Source organism: Pseudopodoces humilis, chromosome 10, assembly GCF_049639895.1.
Source record: "Pseudopodoces humilis isolate 2021_Gansu_Grassland_sample_001 chromosome 10, ASM4963989v1, whole genome shotgun sequence".
In the NCBI taxonomy this organism is placed as follows: domain Eukaryota; kingdom Metazoa; phylum Chordata; class Aves; order Passeriformes; family Paridae; genus Pseudopodoces; species Pseudopodoces humilis.
The window spans coordinates 11,146,340-11,167,092 of record NC_142209.1 but is presented as its reverse complement, the minus strand read 5'-3'; the positions used below and the strand labels follow the sequence as shown (position 1 = coordinate 11,167,092).

At 39.8% G+C, this 20,753-nt stretch overlaps 1 protein-coding gene across 7 annotated transcripts in view; it reads left to right on the top strand.

The window, feature by feature from the left end:
- NTNG1 (netrin G1) overlaps positions 1-20,753 on the top strand; it is a 153,682-nt gene that overhangs the window by 26,500 nt on the left and 106,429 nt on the right. The window contains exon 2 of one of the 7 annotated variants that reach the window (XM_088060603.1): positions 7,094-7,461. The exons of the other annotated variants lie outside the window; for them this stretch is intronic. The gene's annotated coding sequence lies outside the window, so the exon portion shown is untranslated. The remainder of the gene's footprint in view (positions 1-7,093; positions 7,462-20,753) is intronic. 7 annotated transcript variants of the gene reach the window in all.

Sequence of the window (20,753 nt, the reverse complement as noted above, 5' to 3'; positions counted from 1 at the left end):
GTGCCTGACAGAAATCCTATAGAGGCATGAACTAATCTAAATTGCAATGACCAGAAATAAATGTGTACAGTGGTACCTGATTACACTACAGTTTCTTACCATGAGCTGAAGCGCAGAGTTGTATGACTGCTTCTGAGAAATTCAGTCTCTGATGGACTTTCATTGCTCTTAATATTTGTGTTCTGGAGCAAATGCATCATGGGGGGTACCCTCTAAAACCTGAAGACCTCTGGCTCAAATAACATGATTTATACCTTGATCTTCCTGTTCATCTGCGGTGCCTGTGACAATCCATGTATTTGCAGTAGTGTGCTGTGAACAGGAGCCAGCACCTGCACCTCAGCTCACACCAGTTCCATGGATGAGCAGTCAGCTTCCCACAGTAGTCACTGCTTCTAAATGCTTTAATGTGAAATCTCCTATTAAATACTGTGATTAAGGATTTTCCCACAGGAAAATTAATATATGAAAATTACAGAAAACCATACAAAATATTTCCTTGTCTGTCTCACTGTTCACTCCAGGTACCTTCAAAAGAATTAAGTTTTGTGGAGTTTTTTTGTGCTTTAGAGGCTATACAGGAGCATTTAAGTTACTGCTTTCATATAGAATTCTTAAAAGTCAGTCACAGTGGTAGCTTTCAAGGAATAGCACTTATTTGCCATGCCAGCTAAATTTAGGAGATTTCTGCTATAACTCAGGCATTCCAGTTAGTTGGTTTTTTGTTGTTTTTTTTTTTTTTAGTTGATGGTGCTATTACAGCAACTTAATCTATTTGCATCTATCATTTCTCAACATGTCTCCTTCAGCCAAGCAATCCAGATTTTCTTTATCTGAAAACCTTTCTATGTTGCTCATCCTTTCTTTGTCACAAGGTAATCAGTGCTCTCTGAACACCAAATAGCATGAGAACAACAGCAGCAACAATGTCTAAAAGGATGTGGGAGTCTGCAGGGGAAGTCAGGCAGAGAGTAATACCACCCTCTGCGTCGGCACTTAATGATGCATCATTTCCATAAACTTAGTGAAGATGGGGGTTTAACTGGTTGATTCCCAAGTGAGCATTTTCTATGCTGTCACTGTAAAAATATTTATACAACTGTATTATTTACAGTAACGTATTTATGAGCCCTTCTTGTGCTAACTGCATGCTGTCCAAACATCTGGGTGATCCCTTACCCCAAATGCATGCTCTCATTTTATGGACAAGTTGTGAAGTACAGGGAAGTAAAGAATCAATACTAGCCAGCACAAAAGATATTAGTTGTAACAGAGCACACAATTCCTATTTAGTACCATATTTCCACTTGTTGAAAAAGAGGGGCCCCTTTAAGGAGATTCATGATCTCATTTCACTGATTTTTATGGAGAATTCCCAAGTGTGAAAAGCAGCACAGAAGAAAGTACAAGGGTTCCTGTGTAATAAAAAAAGCATAAGTAAGTAAAAAACAAACAGGTAAGGAGTAAAGGCTCTTATCACCAAGCAGTGATATGAGGGCAGCACTGAATGATATCAAACTGGAAATGATGAGTATGGCAGGAGCAGGCAGTGAAGGTTTCAAAAGTGAGGGCGAACATGGCTGATGAGTTGGAGAAGGAGTAGCTGGTGCTGGAGTGCAACAAGAGCATGCCATGAGCTAGAAAAATTATCTTAGCAGAAGCATTCTGGATTTCTGGATGGTTGTCAGCAGGCCTAGATTGCATTTGTCAAGGCCAGAAAAAAGGTTGTTGCTGTAATCAAAACATGGTATGGGAAGAGCCTCAATGAGAGTTTAACTAGGAAGATGGATAGGAAAGACTGTATCACAGTGATATGATACTGATGTAGCATGGAAACCATAAATCATCTGGCAGAGCCAGTCCGCTGTCAGCAAGGCCAATTAGCCCATGATGAGCACTGTGCTGCCAAAGCGAGGCGTCTGCTACCCAAGCTATCGGGTTTTTAGCTATCACAAGAACATCTAAACAACAGATTTATAGCTAGCTCAGTTCTCTGCTCTGTGCAACTAAATACAGTGGAAACATATTTAGCCTAAGTGTGACTTTCCAAATTAATCCACCTGACAGGTGGGAGGTACAGCAGATCCTGCTCGCTTTAAGTCATTCTTTGCAGAATGTTTCCTGCAATCAGTTTCCCTTCTCTGCAATCCTGCAGTTCTCAACTTCAGTCACTTACAGCCTCTCCTCTTGCTGATTAATTCACCTACAGCAACCCCATTTCCTCCCCCAGTACCTCAAGTTTAAAACTGAAGGTCCAGTTCTGCTTTGTCTTCCATGTCATTGCAAACAGTGTTTGTCGAGACACATTCTTAGCAGTGACATGAGCGACATACCCAAAGGAGTAGACGTCCTCTGGATCTGTCTTTTTGCTGTGTTTCTCCTAAGCAGCATATTGTCATTTCTCTTGCCTCAGCATGTCAGGTTTGCTGTGGCTTTATTCAGGGCAATTAAGCATATGGAGCTTTTGGATGCCTACTTCCCAAAGGATTTACTGGTCATTCCGAGACACACCTGTCTTAGGGTCATTTGGCAGTTCCAGGCTGCACTGGTACAGGATGCACACATTCCATCATAGGCCCAAACCATTCAGTGCATTTACAGAAAATAATTTTGTATACCTGATAATATTTGAGAGCTTTCTAATGATGCTAAATGATAAACACAGGCATTCTGGATAGGGGAAAACATGGAATCCAAAATGCTGCTAAAAGTGGTGTCAAAAAACCTTGAAAATTCATGCTGTTTTACTTTGAATCTGATTACCATCAGTATACTGGGTTTTTTTTCTGAATGACCAACAGTATATATAACAGTATTTATATACTTGGGATGACATTTTCATAGTTATTAATTTGGTACCTTCCAGATGTTAAGCCTTTGAAGCAAAAAATTAAAACAAGTGTAATGTGCTTGATTGCATAAGACCTAGCTACATACACCTGTATGGACATGCTAAAACAGTATCAGTCAGTGAGTTTTTGAGAAGCTAGAAACTAGAGATACATTTATAATGAATTACCTGCCCATGGTGTGAGAAATTTAATGACTGAGACACAAATAAAATTTAGAGGCTAGCTTCAAGCCACTCCTCAGCAGTTCAGAAGGTTTGTGGTTTTATGTCTGGGGCCCATGGAAAATGTTCTGGTCAGCATTAGCCAAGCCAGAGGCCATCATTGTATTCATCAGCAGTGCTGCGGAGCACTGCAAATCCTGGCTGCTGCCCAAGCACTGGTCCTACACCAACCCAAACTCCCAGGCTATGATGCTTGAGGTTTGAAAGAAATGTCAATACTACATTGCTGTGACTGCACTATTCCTGCACATTTTGGATTCTGCTTCCTCCAGTGTTTACCCTGCGTCCTTAATTTGTCCTGATTTCATCCACTAAAACCATTTCAACCTCTAAAGCTCTTGCTTTCTTTACAGATTCACAGCCTAATATAGGAAAGGAGTGAAAGATTTCACTCCTGTAGAAGTGTTACCTGTAACACAGCTGTAGAAAGGTTACCTGTTGTGACTGAGTTATTGTGAGTGTTAGAGAACATTTGATTTCTAGCTAGAATTTGTATTTAGGGTTTTATCTCAATTTTATCTACTTTAGACCAGCATAAGCATGACTTCCCTAGAGTGATACGAAAGAAGGAACATGCAAGGTATCTTTGCTTAAGCTTTGGCACCAACTCAGGCTGTACTTGACAAGTCAGTGGCTCTTACCTCATGTCTCCAAAGAATGGAAGCAAACCTGTTCCTGCCTTGAAAAAAAAAAAAGGAGGGGGGGGTGGGGGGCAAGAAAGACCTCTGCTCCTTTCATTTTTCTGCAGAGCTGGCACTTTAGGATGCTGAACAATTAGTGGTATGTTTATAAATGTCATTAGAAAAAGTGTTGTTTTCAGCAGAATAAATTCAAGGGTCTCACTCATCAATTTTAAATGAGAGCAGCAGGTCTGCAAGGTCAAAAGTATGAGCTTATGCTGTTGCTGCTTAGAAAATGCCAAGAGGGATTTTCACCGTAACTCTGCTTTACTCCAGAGAAAAGCCTCCTCCATTATCTTTTCAAATTAAAATGGATACCAAAAAGCTAAGTTATATGAATTAAGAGAAGGGACTTTGCACTGTGGCTTGATTTGGAATAATTATAATAGTTGGGAAGTATTTCTCCAAGTACACTTATGTCTCTAATTAAATCCATGGAAATGCCTCATTTTTTGGTTATTGCCAAAGTGTGTTTCAAACTCACATAGAAATGGGCAATTGTAATTTCATTAGAATTCCACTTCTCCAGGCTATACAGGTGCAATGAAAGAAGAGGTAAAATTAATTAAAATTGTGGACATGTTTATACCCGCCAGATGTCATAAAAGGTAGTGGCTCAGACATTTTTCAAGTAATTAAGCAGACAGTTCTGCTTTTTCTGATGAGTTATTGCCCTTCCCTCTTTAATCTGTGTAAGAGATTTCATCACAGAGCTACTGTCAGGTGATGGGATTGCTCTTTACAGTCAGCATCCCCCTCGCACTGCCTCTCATTAATCGAATTCACATCATCGCTGCAGAGGCAGTGACATGCCATCGGCACGTTTCCAAAGGCAAGCTTCGTGTGCCAGGCTCTGCCCACAATTTAGGCTAAAAAGGCGATAACACAATTTTCAGTTTAACCATATTTGGATTAAATAGCTTGAGTGTTCATTCAGGGCACAGCACATCTTCTGAACATAAAGCACAGTTCTCCTCAGTGAGGGCAGCATTTAATCAGATTCATATGTGTTGGTGGTGTTTGTGTTACCGAGTTTTTTCATTCCATTTCTATTTTGTCAGGAGTTTTTCTTCTGGCCATGTTGAGATAATCACTGGTTTTCCTGAGGATGTGCAAATTGCCACGGTCACATCCTCAGGCAATATTGTACATAAGACTGTAATGATGGCATTTTCTAAGTTTTTAGTGTCCAGAATTTTGTACATTTTCTTTCTCTGCTTTGGCAGTGGATATAAATACGCCTCTTGGCTCCTCTCTTTGGGCTTCCAGTACACAAACACAGCCTCCACATCCTGCTGTGTATCCTGTGTACACAGCTCTGCCTAGGGGAGGAGCAGGCACGCAGAGCACCCGTGGTACTCGCTGGGCATGGACAGGACCCCACATCTCTGGCACCGAGAGCGGGGCCAGCCTGGTTCAGTCAGCCTGGACAGAGAAGGTGACTCCTGGGACAAAACAGCGCTGCCATTGCCCCTCCTGCAGGACGTGTGCAGGAGCCCTGCTAACCCTGTGCTCCCCACGTCTCTCCTCAGCATTAACAACCACAGCCACGGATGCTCTCCAGTACCATCACCAGCACATGAAAGCTGTTTTCCATCCCACAGCTAAGGGAATGGCTAGAGCCTGCATTCTATAGCAGGTTGTGCATTGTCTCTCCCAATCCTGCAGCACTGATGCAAACAGACAACCAAGTCCACCATACTTTCTCAGGAAAAGTGGTCATTTCTTATTTTTATTTCATTTTTCAGTTGGTTTGTATTCTGCAGTTGCTATTAAGTATTTTCTAATGGGAAATTTTTAATTTTTTTTTTAATATTGCAAGAAAAAGAGTCAGTGTAATATAGCTTGCCCTCTATTTGACAAAGTGGAACCATGTTAACTGCATTCAGTTGCAAATATCTGTAACAATGGACATACTTGGAGCAAAAATAATTCCAAATGACGATGTTCACTGCCTACTTCCATTTAGAGTTGGTGCCTTCCCTGAGCTTTTTTTTTATTTAATGCTATGTCTTTATTAACTTTTATCATTTTAATTAAATTACCTTTCATAATATTCTCCTGCTTTCAACATTATCCCTTACAAGGTCATCTCTGATACATGACTAATGCATTTGTCTAAAATGCACAAATAAAATATGATAGTCACATTAAAGCCTGTGGGACTGTGCTGAGAATAACAACTCAGCCCAAGCTTTTAACAAAAATTAAAAATAAAAAATACAGTAAAACCTTGGAGATGAAGGATAAAGTCATACACTTCTAGTACCAAATTGAGCTTGTGTATACTTTGTACCTGCTGTTCTGGGGCTGAATTTGACCTTTTGAGAGTTGAAGATGGGGTTTGAAACAGTTGGATGTTGTATTTTTTTCTTTTCAAGTTTTAAATAGCCATTTTATTCTATTTCAGTACTGCTATGGTACTGCTTCTGCTACAACCAGCATAAGTCCAGAATCTACCTTGACCTAAATGGCGCTTTGTTGCATTTCTGCTTCACATTTGTTACCTTTTTTGCAATGGCCAGGCATTCAGTTAAACATCATAGGATTAAGCTCCATCGATAATTAATTTAAATATATTGCCTGTTCCACCGATTTACCTCATTTCATTAGGTAAAATAACAAATAGAGCCCTTCATTTACTACTTTTGTGCAAGTCACACTATTCTCCCTAAACATGCTCTCATTTTTCCTCCTGTAGCGGTCAGTCCAGACATCTAATCATTTCTATCACATGATCCTGAATATTTTCTATTTCTGCAAGGTCCTATGTCAGGTGAGGATAGCAAAAATATATTTTAGGAGAGGGCACAACAATGATTTATGGAGTGACACCTCAGTACTTCCAATGTTTTTATCCTATTCTTTTTGCATCTTAATGTTATGAAATATTTTTCCCCTATGGAAGTTTCTGCTTCATACACATTGTGCTGTCTTAGGTTCTTTTATAGACTTGAAAGGACTTCGGTTTACCACAGAAAATACTTTAAAAAATGTTCAGTAGGCACCAACCTCCTCAAAGCTTAAGCTAAGATACTCTGAAATCACCTTTAAGCAAAATACAATATGTAGATTCTTAAATTTATCAAGGAAGAAGCTTTCCTGAGAAAGTTTTGGCAATTGATATTTTCCATCACTTATTGGAGGAGTCATATGCTTTTAATGTCTTGGAAAACAGTTTGTGTGGCAGCCAGGTGCTTTCAGAGCATCTGACACCAAGTGCAGTCTCTTACTGTTCTTTTGTGAAGTAGGGTAACCTTGGATTGATAGAGAGGCCTTTATTACTTAAACTTATTTAAAGTGCCTCACTAACAAGGTATTAAACCTGTATTGTTTGAAGGATTCTGATGGTGGATACTCCAGCACCTTGGACACACTACTGCAGCTGCCCCAGGCTTGCCTTTTGATTCGGTGTCTCCTGATGTGCTGAAGCCTTCCCTGGTGAGCAAAGGGGGCACTGCACACAACCTCACAACTTGAGAACTTGAGAACCAGCACTGCTGCACAGCTGAGACACAGCACTGCCACTGAGGAGATCCAGAGCACATCCTTGGCGATAGCACCAGCTCCAGCAGTGACTCAACAGCAAACAGTCAGTTTCTTTCCTGCCAGCGCTGTCCCCTGACCATCACCACTTGCTGAGAGCCCTTCCAGCAGGAGCAGACACAGTAACACACAGCAGAGGTTAGCACACCACACTTCCAACAGGTAACCACGACTGGCTGCCCATAAAATGCTATCCGTAAAAAAAACATCTGCAGAATTCTAGGAGAATAAAAACCGTAAGTCCTGTTCAAGTACTTCAAAACTGACCTTGCCCAAGACTGACTTGAAGCCATCACAGCCTTCCAAACATTTAGCACATCTAGACTATCCTTGACATGCTTGCTTTAGCTCTCAGCTAGTAACCACCATTACCAACCTTAATTGGGTAAATTTCTGTTTTGAAACAGAAGAATCATCCATGTCTAATTATCACCTCACTTCTGAAGGCTGGGTCCATGGTAAGGCAAAGTTTTCACCATGGCTCTCAAAAGAAGTCAACCTAAAAAATGAAAAAATGGAATTGAAAAAAATAAACACGTTACAATACTCACACTTTAATTAATTGGGAATGGAGCAGTCCATGAGTAGTGTGTTTTCATATAATGAAAACATATTAATGCACTGCATTTTTAGATTTACATTTTTAGAAGTAACAGTCTAGTGTGGAGATTACATAGGATTTGAAGAATGCCTCTTTTTATACTCCTTTTAAAATGTGAAACTGGAGGCAGAATGGTAGCACCTGAGAAAGATGTAGGTGGATAAAATTTCAATAAATAAATCAAGCACAGAAAATCCACTGTCATCCTTGAATATCTGGAGTGTGTTCTGATGCTTTCTCAGTAGAGGATACTTCAATTTTCTAAAAAGGTATTAATTTTATAAAAAAGTTGTATGGTCAAAAATCCAAACTTATAAATAGGTATCTTGGAATAACACATTGAAGCTTAACATTCAGTCAATCTAACTAAATCATGCTGTTTGTACCTGTCCTCATCCCACTCTTTCCCTAGCCCACATACATGTGTTTTCCTAGGTATGGGATCACTGAATTTTTATATAGCATGTAGGCAGTTCTGTATGTCATTACCAGTTGTTGGAGATCAGATAATATAAAAGCTGAACTAGGTAGTACTGCAGATTTTGTGGTTCTAGGATATTGAAAGCTAAGAGAGAGATAAATTTATGATAAGAATAAAATTTAAAACATCATATTTAGTTACTCTGACTGTTTTAACAAAGGAAGATGCAACAATAACTTTACTAGTGAAAGAGATAACAAAAGACATTACTAACTTAAGAAAAATAACCCGAAGATTGTGTTTCTAAAGGAGACTGAGACAAAGGAGTCGGAATAGAAAATTTTGTTCAAACATAGTGACTCCATCACTTCCAGGAATGGAGGCTGAAGTTAGACACACGTTTCAATAAAGCAGATGCTAATCTAGTGAAGATTCTGTAAGAGAGGTGGTAATCTTATTTGTCACTGTTGTCCTCTCTATGGGCCACCATCTCTGGAGGTTTTGTAGTTTCACAGAATCTGATGTTTCAAGTGTCTTTTAATCCTCATTCAAGTGCACCACATGGCTGAAGATTGTCCTTAGCTGCAATGTCCTCCTCTGCTTGCTGGGGTTATTGCCCATTTCCCCTCAGCAGAGGCCACAGAGGGCTCCCCCATTGCTTCAGCCCTGACGTCTCCTGGTTTAGCTCTAAACCACAGCCAGCAGGGCAGTCAGCAGAGCTGATGAATTCTGCACTGACGTGAGCAGCCAGTCTCATCTGCCAACTGCTGTGGGTCTGTGACCTCTAGGGAGGGGCCATGAATTCATCCCTCCAGCCAGAGTCACTGGGGAGCAGATGTCAAAGCCTTTCATGAGCTGGAAGTGTCATTGTGTCTGAGCCCAGCAGCACTTCATGTCTCTTGGTTTTGGATGGGTGCATTTATCTAAACAAAGCTCTTTCTCTGTTTTTTGTTTGTTTGCTTGCTTGCTTTTTGGTTTGGCATTTACAGAGAGAGGGATCAAGTTCTTTCAGTACCAGCTCTCCTCTGTATCCAGTACTAGTTTCAAGCAGAGTAACCAAGTAATAGTAAACTTGTGCTTTCTCATACCAAGATCTCATCCTTACTTGTTTTATTTTGGCCTTGTGGGAACAAGCCAACTCATCCTCTCAGTCCTCATGTGACAGGGAGTCATACGGTCTTTTTGTTTCCTTTTCCTGCTTCCTTCAGCAGCTGTGTTGATTTAAATCCATACACAGCCTTAAACTGCTGCAAGCAATAGTCCTGCCTATTCCACCTGTGGCAAAACATAGTGTCTCACTACCTGCAGAAACAACTCTCCATCCTTCTTCTGGACATCTTGCAAACCAGTGTCAAAATTGTTTTGTGCCCCGGTCTCCTGCCAAGGCAGATCATCACATTCAGGCAATGACTTAATGTTTTTTGTTCAAGAGGACCAAAGGCTATCCATGAGTAAGGAGCACTGTAAGCTTTCTAATGCAGCTTGGGAAGTCATTGAATGTTGCAATAATAAGCAGACAGGACTCAGTTTCTTTGTGCGGGAAAGCTGAATCTTTATGTAATTTGTACACATATATATATATGTATATATATGTGTTTTATAATTTATTATATTTTAATTTTTATATAATCCTATTTTATAGGCTTATCAGAAGGCACTGTGTTAGATCTAATTGGCTGACAATACCCTGACACCTAGTTCATTGGTTAGTAAATGGCATATTGCATGTCTATCAAACCTTCTCTCTAAATACATTTGCATATTTTCTCCACTGGTTCTCATGGGACAGATTTGTTGTTCATGCAGGTGCAAACTTGTTTTTCTCTCCAAGAATAGCTTGCTTTGCTAACGGACTTCTCATTCCCAAGATTGTTTCTCATGGGAACCTAGCTAGCTGCACTTAGATGAGGTGACAGGCTAGCTGGCAGCTTAGCAGAGCAAGGCCCGATCCTACAAGGCCTTTCTTTTATAAAATCTTCTACCTGTCTGCAACAGTTGAAGATGCCTTGGCCATACCATAGGCACCCTTCATCACAGGTCCCATCAGGTGGGGTCTGACATGTGCTGTCTGGCAGAAACATTCAAAGGAACACCTTTCTTATGACCCAGGAGTACCAACATGTGCACAACTTCCCATTGTACAGCACTGTAGCCAGATCGTTTAGTGCTTTAAATACATCCTGAAGTTTCATTTTCAAGGAGTACAGTAAAACACCTTTGCACTTAAAGAGAAAATTACCAAATTTCTTCTCTATCATGTTTGTCTTTTCTCATTCTTCTAAAATGGGTGCTTCTAAGGGAGGTGGTAGAGCCTTGTACTCACAGGGAGGCCCAGGCTCGGTCCCTCGGGGAGGCTGAGCTGTGATTACACATGACCTCACTGTGCCATTATTTACTTGAGACAGGTGACACAAGGAAATGTTTCCTTCTTCATTTTCTCACTACTTCTGCCTAAACCAGATTTTTGCACGAAAGGACTCATGCTTGGCTTTGTGGGTATGCAATATACTCACACAGCTAATTTAGGGTTGCGTTCTTAGATGTTTCAGAAATTGTGCTTTAGTCTGGCAGCTTCTGTTGAACTTCATCAGTGATCAGGCTAGAAGTCTGACCTAAGGGGTTTGTGTATTCATTTGTATTAAAGCCATCAGTATTTGGGCAATTCAGGATGACTGTGAATGGAAGTTCAAAAATATAATGATCTTTTGTGTCTAGTGCATGTTATGCAGGAGAATATTTAAATCAATAATAATGCTATCAGAGCTGGTAATCAAATGCAAAATAATTCCCTGGGCTTGCCATGTATAATGACATTTGCTCTTTTGATGAATTACTAATGTATTCGTGGACAGAAGAGCTGGCAGCCCAGCCAGCTTCACTATATAAATGGCAGGATAGAGAGAGCAGGATTGTATTTACTACTATTTACTGCTAACAAACTACACACCTTTCAACATGTCTCCCTGCTATGAATTATTCCTGTTCTGAAAAGAGAACATCCAAACAAACTTTAAGATCAGTCTTTTAAGAAATTACTATTTTTTTCAAGGAAATTTTAGTTCATTTTTTTTGTTTTGAAGTGACAGTACCAAATTGAAACATTATCTTTTTTAAAAGGCAGAAATTATTTCAGCTGTGCCTAACACTCCCAGTAATTTCCATGGCTCTTACTGTAGAGCATTTTTTTCCTCTGTGTTCATTTCTCTTGTGTTTGTTTCGGACACCCTGCACAAGAGAAGCAGGCTGACCTAACCTGCGGCAAACCAGCACCAGCCACAGTGAAATGAACTAAATCCACAGTGCTGCCCAATGGAGAGATGATGAAGGGATGAAAAAGCAGAAGAAAAAAATCCTTTTCATTTTACACTGATAGTAATTTGGGGGTTTCATCTTTCATAGTAATTGGCTAAAACTCACTTAGATGATCAAGCAAAGATGAATCTGAGAGTTGTTTTGCTTCTTTGTTTAATAATGTCACCGTAAGGTTAAAAAGGCAATGATTTTGAGTTTTTATTACCCTGAATTATTAATTTTGTGAGCATTTAAAAAGAACAGTAGTTTGGAGATTTTTTCTAGACATAGTTCTGTGTGTGTTTTCATAGTGGATTCATAAATATTTTCAAAGCATGAAGTATTCCTGATTCCCAAAGGACTCTGGCTGGAAGATGACAGCTATAAGACTGTATGGAAAACTTTATATTGTTATGGGCTCTAGTAATTCTTAGAAGATGCATCTTTTTATCTTGAGATTGGTTGATGCTCTGTATGTGTAATATTTAGGTATTTCACATGCTTAACTCTTAAGGTGTCAGTGCAATTGTATGATTCATACCTGCAGTCCAAGACAAGCTGCATTAATCCTGCTCTGGTTACCTTCACTGTTTCTGCTGACCACCACCAAATTCCACAGACTGCTTAAAAATCCTCAACTCTGACACACAGTTCCCAAAACATCTCACAAAAGGTGTGAGACTGTCAGAGAAGAACAAGTGAAAGTTTTCATCTTCACAAGCATCAGAGTCTTTTATTTGACCAGCAAGCAGAAAAGCTGAGTGCAGTGCCCCGGCCAGCCCACCGTGTCAGCCATGGCACCCACAGCCAGATCATCTTCCATTCACTTCTTTTGGATACCATAGTCATGGGAATGCATGGAAATTAGATGATTCCTTCTTTTGCTTCCATGCTTTCTCCATTGCTCCAGAGTCCTGCACGCACAGGATCAGGCTCTTTGCTTATGTAAATCACTCAGCTCAAAATATCCCCAGTTGTGTGTCCTCGTTACAGACTGCAGCATGCACCATAACGCTCTCCCGGCACAGAACAGTTTATAGCCAGCTTATTTCCTAACAGAGCAAGTGCAAATTTTATCAGGGTGATGGATTATGTAAGAAAATACGTTTCCTCCATTGATTCATTGTTTCAAAGGACCCATTATCTCTCCCATTTTCTGTAGCATTCCCCTAAAGGTCACCACTGTTTCTGGAACCTTTTGAGGAAGAAATAAAACTGTGATTTTTTTTTTTTTTTTTCAGATCTGAAAAAAGAATAATTTCACAGCTGTTGGCAAGAGGTTAAGAGTGTGCCAACAGCTCCAATGATTAGTACAGGCTGCTTCTGTAGCCTTGTTTGCTCATACACTGTCCTGCATGTTTCTCCAGTTCTTACTGCAGGGCCTGGAGAGTCCAGGAAAACTCTGTGAGAAAAGCAGCTTGATGTCAAAGCAGTTTTGCTGATAAGATTCAGTCTGGCTCACCGCTGGCACTGATAAAGCTTTAGTTGGATAGTAAATAATAGCTCTATTTGTGCAGTATGTGTTAGCTGCTGCTACCCTTATAAGGTACACAAGCTTGCTCGCTTTTGACTTTTTGTAATGAAGCGTATCTTAGAAACATATTCTCTTGTAGAAAAACTTCATTGGTCTCCATTTCAGGTGTTTAAACATTATGTGGGCTATTAATTTTAAAGCATGCCTAAATACCTGAGGGTTTAGATTAACAGGTCTGTGATACACATGGGCATTCACACATTCAGAGCATTAATCCCCTTTAGATATAACTTTGTGTCTGAACAAAAGAGCTTAAAAAAGTGGGGATGGAGAACAGCCCTGCTCACTGTGCTCCTGTTCTGGGGCTGGGGGCAGGTTGTGGGGATGGGCTCCTGCCTGTGGAAGTGAGCACACAGCCCCCCAAGCCCCATGGAATCCATGGTGACCGTGCCACAGGAGGTTTAACCTATTTCTGAGCAGTCTCTTGAACTGCACAGACAACATTTCTCTCTTACTGTGCCTGACATGGGTGCCTTTGCTGACTGTCTCTTTGCTGATCATCAGTGTCATTCTCCATGGCAGGTTTAAACATGAAACCAAACCCTGGTGTAAAGCAGGCACTCTCCTGAGAGGCAGATGAAGAAGCTGCCGACTGTTTGGTGCCAACTGCTGTGGGCATCAAGCCGCTCACTGTATCTTCCCCAGAAATGCAGGCATGCATTTAAAATACCCAGCCACTCTCACTGGAGACTGTATCAGTCAAACATTAGATATTCATCTTTCATTCCTGTCTATTACTAATTGATAGCCAAGGTCTTTAGCATGCATCATATCTCATTGCACATCATAGCTGTAACTAAGATAAAAATACAAAGACCCATTAGAACTGAGAGATTTTATAGATCTTAGGTTTATCCAATGTTGCTTTTTATACAGTAACTCCTATTCTTCAGCTGGTTAGGCCCATGCTGTGCTCTGATTTGCATGAGTTAAATCCAGACTAACATCAGTAGCTTTAGCAGAATTAATACAAGTTTGCTCTCATTTTCTCTATCAACATTAGTATTTTTCAAGTCCCACCATAGCAAGGGCTATCAAAGCATTTAGACAAAATCTGAGCCTCAGGAAAGAGGGAGAGATGTGAGAGCATGTGAGATGGAGTGCTTCCTCTCCTTCCTCCTGCACCTTGCCCAGGATTAGTGCTGAAGCTCTCCCTTGATGCCGTGTCTAGGGAAAGCAACGCATTCTTCAGGGCTGGAGATTACTAGTTAGTGGGGATTCTCACTAATTTCCATTAATTAATAAACCATTTCTAGTTGAGAAATTTGCAGAAAGAAAAAAATCTAGACTATTTGAATATCTCTTTCATTAAGCAGAACTGCAGAGAGGACTGCATGGCCAAAGTAAGCTTGAAAGATTACTTCCAGTTTTATTATCTTCTTTCTTAGCTTTCTCTTTTCTGCAGAAAATTTGCTTGAAATGCTGATCCATTTGAACTTTAGGTTGACATCTGCATGAACATGTTACCTGTGGTTTTGGGTCAGCTTCTTGGCTGCTGAATATACTTTAACATTTTCAATCTTTTATTTTTCTAGCCTTTTTTGCACTTGCCAGATTTCAACATTTTTGAAATAGCATATACCTATAGCACCATTTTTTTCAGTTATGAATCAAGGAAAAACAGAGAAGAAAAGGAGATGAGAAGAAAAGAAAAAAAAAAAAAGAAAAAGAAACTTGAGCAAAAGAGCAAGCACCATTATTTTTTGAACAGGCAGCTGCTTCTGATAATTCACCTAAGGTAGTTTTCTTTTTCTCTGTAGGACTTGAATGCATTCCTCTCAAGACTTTGGTATTGATCCTCTTTCTTTTCAGAGTTCCTGACCTTCCTCTTTTGCTGTCCCAGCCCAGCTGGTATGTTTTCATACAGCTTGGTTAGCTCCTCAGCACTTGCATTTTACATTTCAGCAGGGATACCCTTAACATATTTCATCTCCACATGTATAACAGAGCAACAGGACTGGTGAGAGATAGTCTGTAGATCTGGCTTGGTTTATTTGGTTTTTAATAGATTATGTTAGCTGTTGAAATAAAGAGTCAGGTTGATTTTGTCACAACTATGAAAATCTCACAAATAAAAGTCACGGTCTGTCTAGACCTGCCATTTCTTACTTCTCTGTATCCCACTTTTTTCTTTATTCTTCCAAAAACCTGAAACAATTCAAAGGGTTTTGTGTCAACATTTTTAAAGGGGTGCATTTGCTAGCTACAGAAACTGGTGGAAATTTTCTTCCAAGTGAAATTTTCAAATTTTCGGTTCGATGTTCAGCTCAGAGCCCAGACTTTGAAATCCGAGTCTTTCACGAGCTACAAGTTCTGCCCTCCTCCCATCAGGACTGGAAACTGTCTGACCCCCCTTTGACAGTCTGTTCCCATTCACTGTGCGGAGGGGATGCTGTGGCACATCCTGTGCCTCGCTGTCCCTGTCACCATCTGAGGGCCCATCTGGCTCCTTGTGCCTGGGAGCGCGGCGGAGCAGGTCCCGCGGCACTGCGGACACTGCGGCTCAGCGTGTGCGCAGCGGGCACAGGAGCGAGCCCTCGCTGCTGCTGCTGCTGCTGCTGCTGCTGCTGCTGCTGCTGCTGCTGCTGCTGCTGCTGATGCTGCTGCTGATGCTGCTGATGCTCACCGATCAAAGTGGCCACAGAGAAAGCCAGAGGAAACTGCCAAGCCTTGTGAGAGAGGGAGGAAAAGGGAAGGAGGAGGCTTTATTTCCACAAGTCACAGCTTCTGTGGAAAGGAAGACAAAAAAATTGACTGTGGAGCTGCTGATTCCTTCTGTGGTGAAGGAAAAGAAAGTGTAGGGCACGGTGGAAATGGCAACAGGCATTCTTTCAATGGCTGAGAAATTAGGAAAATAATTCTTTTACTTTCACACTATATGGAGAAGGACAACATAGATGTATGTTTAACCATGGCAGAGGAAATGAAAACAAGAACTATCTGTGGTGACACCACAGAGAAGAGCAGAAAATAATTATTGAAAAGAAAAAATATTCAATAAAATATATTTTGCATTTTATTAGTTGTGGTGGGATGTTTCTTGAACTATCATTAGTATGTTCCTGTTCTTGTATTCCACTGTTTTCTGATTTTCTGATTTATTTCCCCTCTTTTCCAATGCTCTTTCTTTGTGAGTAAGCAAGGTAGTTATTAACAATTAATTTTCTTCTTGACATATAACTGCTCAAACAATTACCTGTCAGACTTTTCCATCCTTTGGCCAGCCCTACCTTTTCATGGATATGGTATAATATGTTTAATGCCTAGTTAAATTTAGGTGATGGATCTAATGACTCACAAGACAATTTCAGTGTTATTTGAGAAAAATGCCATGATGAGCATTTCTCAGCAGTCCCTAGGGAATATCCACCCAATCTCAACTAGTATGAGCTACCACCAGAAAAAGTACAAGGAATTACTTTTTTTTTTCTCTGCATAATTTTGAAATGACAGGCAAAGTAAATAAATAAACAGTAAATAAATAAAAAAATCATCTTTACATGTCTGATAGTGAAAGTCAGGATTACCTGTATTTGTCCAAGGATGAGTTAATTTTTTTTGGTGGCATTTATTCAAGCATTTCCTAGGTTAATATTAGTAGATGAATTTAAAAAAAGAAAATCTGTCTGAAAGAAAAGATTGTTAGAGGTGTGTCTGTTAGAAGACACATTATTTTAATCCTTAGGGAAATGCTTTTGCTTTTATTTAAAAACACTTTGGCAGTGCTGCCCTGGAAACATTACTGTGCACAAAGGCCTCCAGCCTGCACCCTGGGGACTGAAACCTGCTCCCCTGCTTCTAATGCCCAACACTGATGCCAAGGGAAGAATTCATTTTGTAAAATCTTGAAGTGTTACTTTCTATGTATTGTCTCAAAAAAAACTGCATTATTGTCTTCAGCTGGACTGAGTAAGATGGCACTAGGCTGATTTACACTGGCTGAAGTTTTCAAATGACATGTCCTCCTAATTAATAAAGGGGAGCTCACACTGCCTAATTTGAACCTGTGCCAAACCCATCTCTTTCTCCACTACTTACTGCTCACAGCCCTTGATTGCTTTGTCTAGGGCTTTGTGGTTAAAGGACTGGGTTTGCTGTGTGGTTTGTGCTAGGTTTGATGCTTGGGGGTTTTTTGGTTTCTGAGTGTATTATATCCTTCCTGTTCTGCCTTGACACTGACATTGTGTTTTGCTTTAGTCTGAACTTATAAGAACAGACAACCTGATGATCTGCATGTACCACTTGTGTCACATTCCCCTCCTGAAATTAGTATTCTTCAAAACAGCCCAATATGTTTGTATTGCATATAGCAAACTATCTGTGACAACTAAAAAAATGAGTACATTATGCACACCATTTTAAGCTGATTATATTCATTACCATTCAGGTCATAGCTTAGATTAATTATTGCATTTGTGTAGGATGTTCGTTAGGAGATTTCCTGATTGTTGTTCCGAAGATTGATTACTTGTTACATTTACCTTGTGGTTTCTGTGGGGAAAACATCTTTAAAGCTTCAACATTTGCAAACACACTGAGACCAGGCAGGGACCCTGAGAAGTGAGGATACCTACACCTGCCACATCAAGAAGCCGTGCCATACGTCTGCATTAATACCAGGTTAGAAGGCAGAAGATGTATAAAACAAGCATTTACTTGGAAGTGCCTCAGTCTAGAGACAGTAACACAGCCCTTGGTACTGATGGACCTCTCACAATTAAAATAAGGAAAAACAAATTTAAAAACTTACAGAAAAATGCCAGTTGGCACATTTATATAGATGAGATAAGTGATTTACAGAAGAGCCCACCTGAATCCTGGCTGTAGCTGGCACACAATTTGCAAATATCTGAGTTTCTAGACCTTGAATCTCATCATTTGATGACAGAGCAACCCAGGCTTTGCAGGCAAATGCAATGAATTTCTTGATGTTTATCCTAGAAATTGGCTGGTTTGAGGCAGAAGCAGGAATATGAAGCTTCCTGTGGAAAAAACCACAATGTTCCAATTAGTATCTAAATGATTTTACAGGTATTTTTAGGAACACTAGCTTTAACGGAATTCAAAAATATGTTCAAGTCGAATTAGGAGACATCCTTGAGCCTGGCAAGGGATAAAGGCAGGAACCATTAGATTTTCATTTATCTCCCATACCTCTCCTAAAATATGTTTATTAACCAGACAGACTCACAGTTGATATTTCCTGCTGTTCATCTTTTTTGTCCAAATACAGGATCATATACAGCTGTTTGCAACAATAAAAGTATGAGGTACTGAAAAGAAGACAAAAAGTAAAACAATTCAGCAATTGTACATGCTCTAAATAGTTTGTTTTTTTAATTGTCTTGCAATAAAGTACTTAAAAAATAGGAATAAGCTATAAAGTTTGGACAACTTTGCAGCAGACATGAAGTTTGTTCATTCATATAATTCACTTTTTTAATAGTGGGCTAATAAAGCAGAAAAAATAAATTTTTCTTTAAACTTAAAAATAATCTAAATAACACTAGAACCTGATAGAAGATCTTAGCAAGCATTTAAGATGGTAGTGTTGCCAACAGCAGCTTTGTTTCCTAATTGTTTTCCTGCTGGAGCCAGTAGCAGCCCCACTCAGAAAGGGTCCAGAGGACCCTTTTCCTTTTCGTTGCTATAATGAGACAAACTCAAGTACAGGGTACTAGATGTGCTGATGACGGATGTGACAGTAACACCAAACAGATACTTAACAAGTTTTTTACTTGCTGCTAAATCTCTGCTTCCAGCAAAAAAAATGCTGTGCTTTAATACCTTAATGCAGTGGTCAGTGCAGCTCTCACACTGGTCCATTCAGCAAGTCAATTAATGTTAAACTGTGACATCTTTCCCTCATCTGAAAAAAAATTAAAATTTAGAAGTAAATTTTTAGAAAATTTTAGAAGTAAATTACCTTAAGAAGTAAACTTATTTGTCAAACACTGCAGGAGACTTACCTGCAAGAGTTGCCTAACGCTGGAGGAATGTGTTGTCAGTTTATTTTTCAGTGGAAATGTATAAATCTTCCTTCATGCATTTGCTGTGTCTCGTATTTTCCCTTCTGTCATACACTTAGTTTCAAAAATGACATGTTAATTAAAATTACTTAACATTGCAAGCAATAAAAATAAATGATGGTTCAGTTCCATTAGAAGCCCATTTCTGTTCAGAAGCATATACTCTTTATAAGAGGATCCTTAGACTATTAGGGAAAAAGGGAGAAAAATAGAACTTAAAAAGTTGCTGTTCTACATGAGAAGTTCTTGTCCTGGTCTTTACCATTTATTTTGTCATTTAGCATGATGTCTACTAAGCTAGAGGAGTGAAAGGAAATCAAGCAGTAGGGAAAATTACTTAATGGTAACTCTCACTTTTTTGTAATCTAGCCCTTTTACATCCCATTTTCTTTACCCATTTTAAAACAGTGACCTTTTATTTCCTTTTGCTTTTCTTCTTGTGTGGAAAATTCCTCCACTGCCTTCAGACTGGACACTCATACCCAGCAAAATGAAGGTGTGATTTTATATCCATAAATGTAGTTTAGCAATTTGGACTGTGTTAGCACAGATTTAAAAAAAAAAAAAAGGGCAGGATTGCCTGCCCATGGGAAGTAGCAAATTAATTCCTTGTGGTGCTTTGCTTGTGTGCATGGCTTTTGCTTTCCCTAGAAACTTTTTTCTCAACCCATAAATTTTCTGGCTTTTACCCTGCCAATTCTCCCCACAAACTTCTGCAGGGGGAGTGAATGAGCAGCCATGGGGCTTGGTGGCCAGCTGGCTTAAACCATGACACATATTCAGAGGAATGACCTGAAATAATTGGGGGCAAAAGAGGAAGAAAACAGTAACAAAAAGTTGTCTTTTTAAACTTCATTTGTCTTTTGCATTTTCTTTTCTGATGACCTCAGTGCTTCACACCCCTCCTTGCCTGTTTCATACCATTACCACCTCTCTGTTTCAGTTTTATCTGGTGTTGCCCACAGTTGTCACTGACTTGCTTCAAAATTTAGTTGTACTCTTTCCTCCCCCCGACTTTCTTTTCAAACTTCCTTCTTGTCCAATGGCACACCCCAAAGCCAAGCTGTAGAAATGCAGGAGGCAGGGCTGCAGTGCCCCAGAAAGGATCAGTGCGGTCAGACACGGATCCCGCACATGCAGCTCACACAATCAGCTCTCAGGTACAGCTGCAGTAACCTCACAGCGGCTGCTCTGGGGGGCAAAGGCTCTCAGCTGTAAATAAAGAATTCATATTTCATTCTCTGGACAGAAGATTATCAACAGCATGTGTCAGTAAATGCTGCCTGTGAAAAGCACTGCTCTGTCCCTGAGACTTCCCACTGCTGCAGTTACCCATCCTGCGATCCTGGGGCACAATAATGATGCCAGCATCAGTTGCAATTGGTCAAGCATCCAAAATATAATTTAGCTCACATATACAAATATCAAAATATTCAGCTTCTGAAGTCTTAATGTATCTTTTTAGAGAAATTTGATTTTGATTAAAGGTAGAGAGACCTTTAATCAAAGATTAAAGAGATCAAAGACTTAATCAAATTATTTTAAAAATTTATTACAACAAAACTTTAATCAAAGATT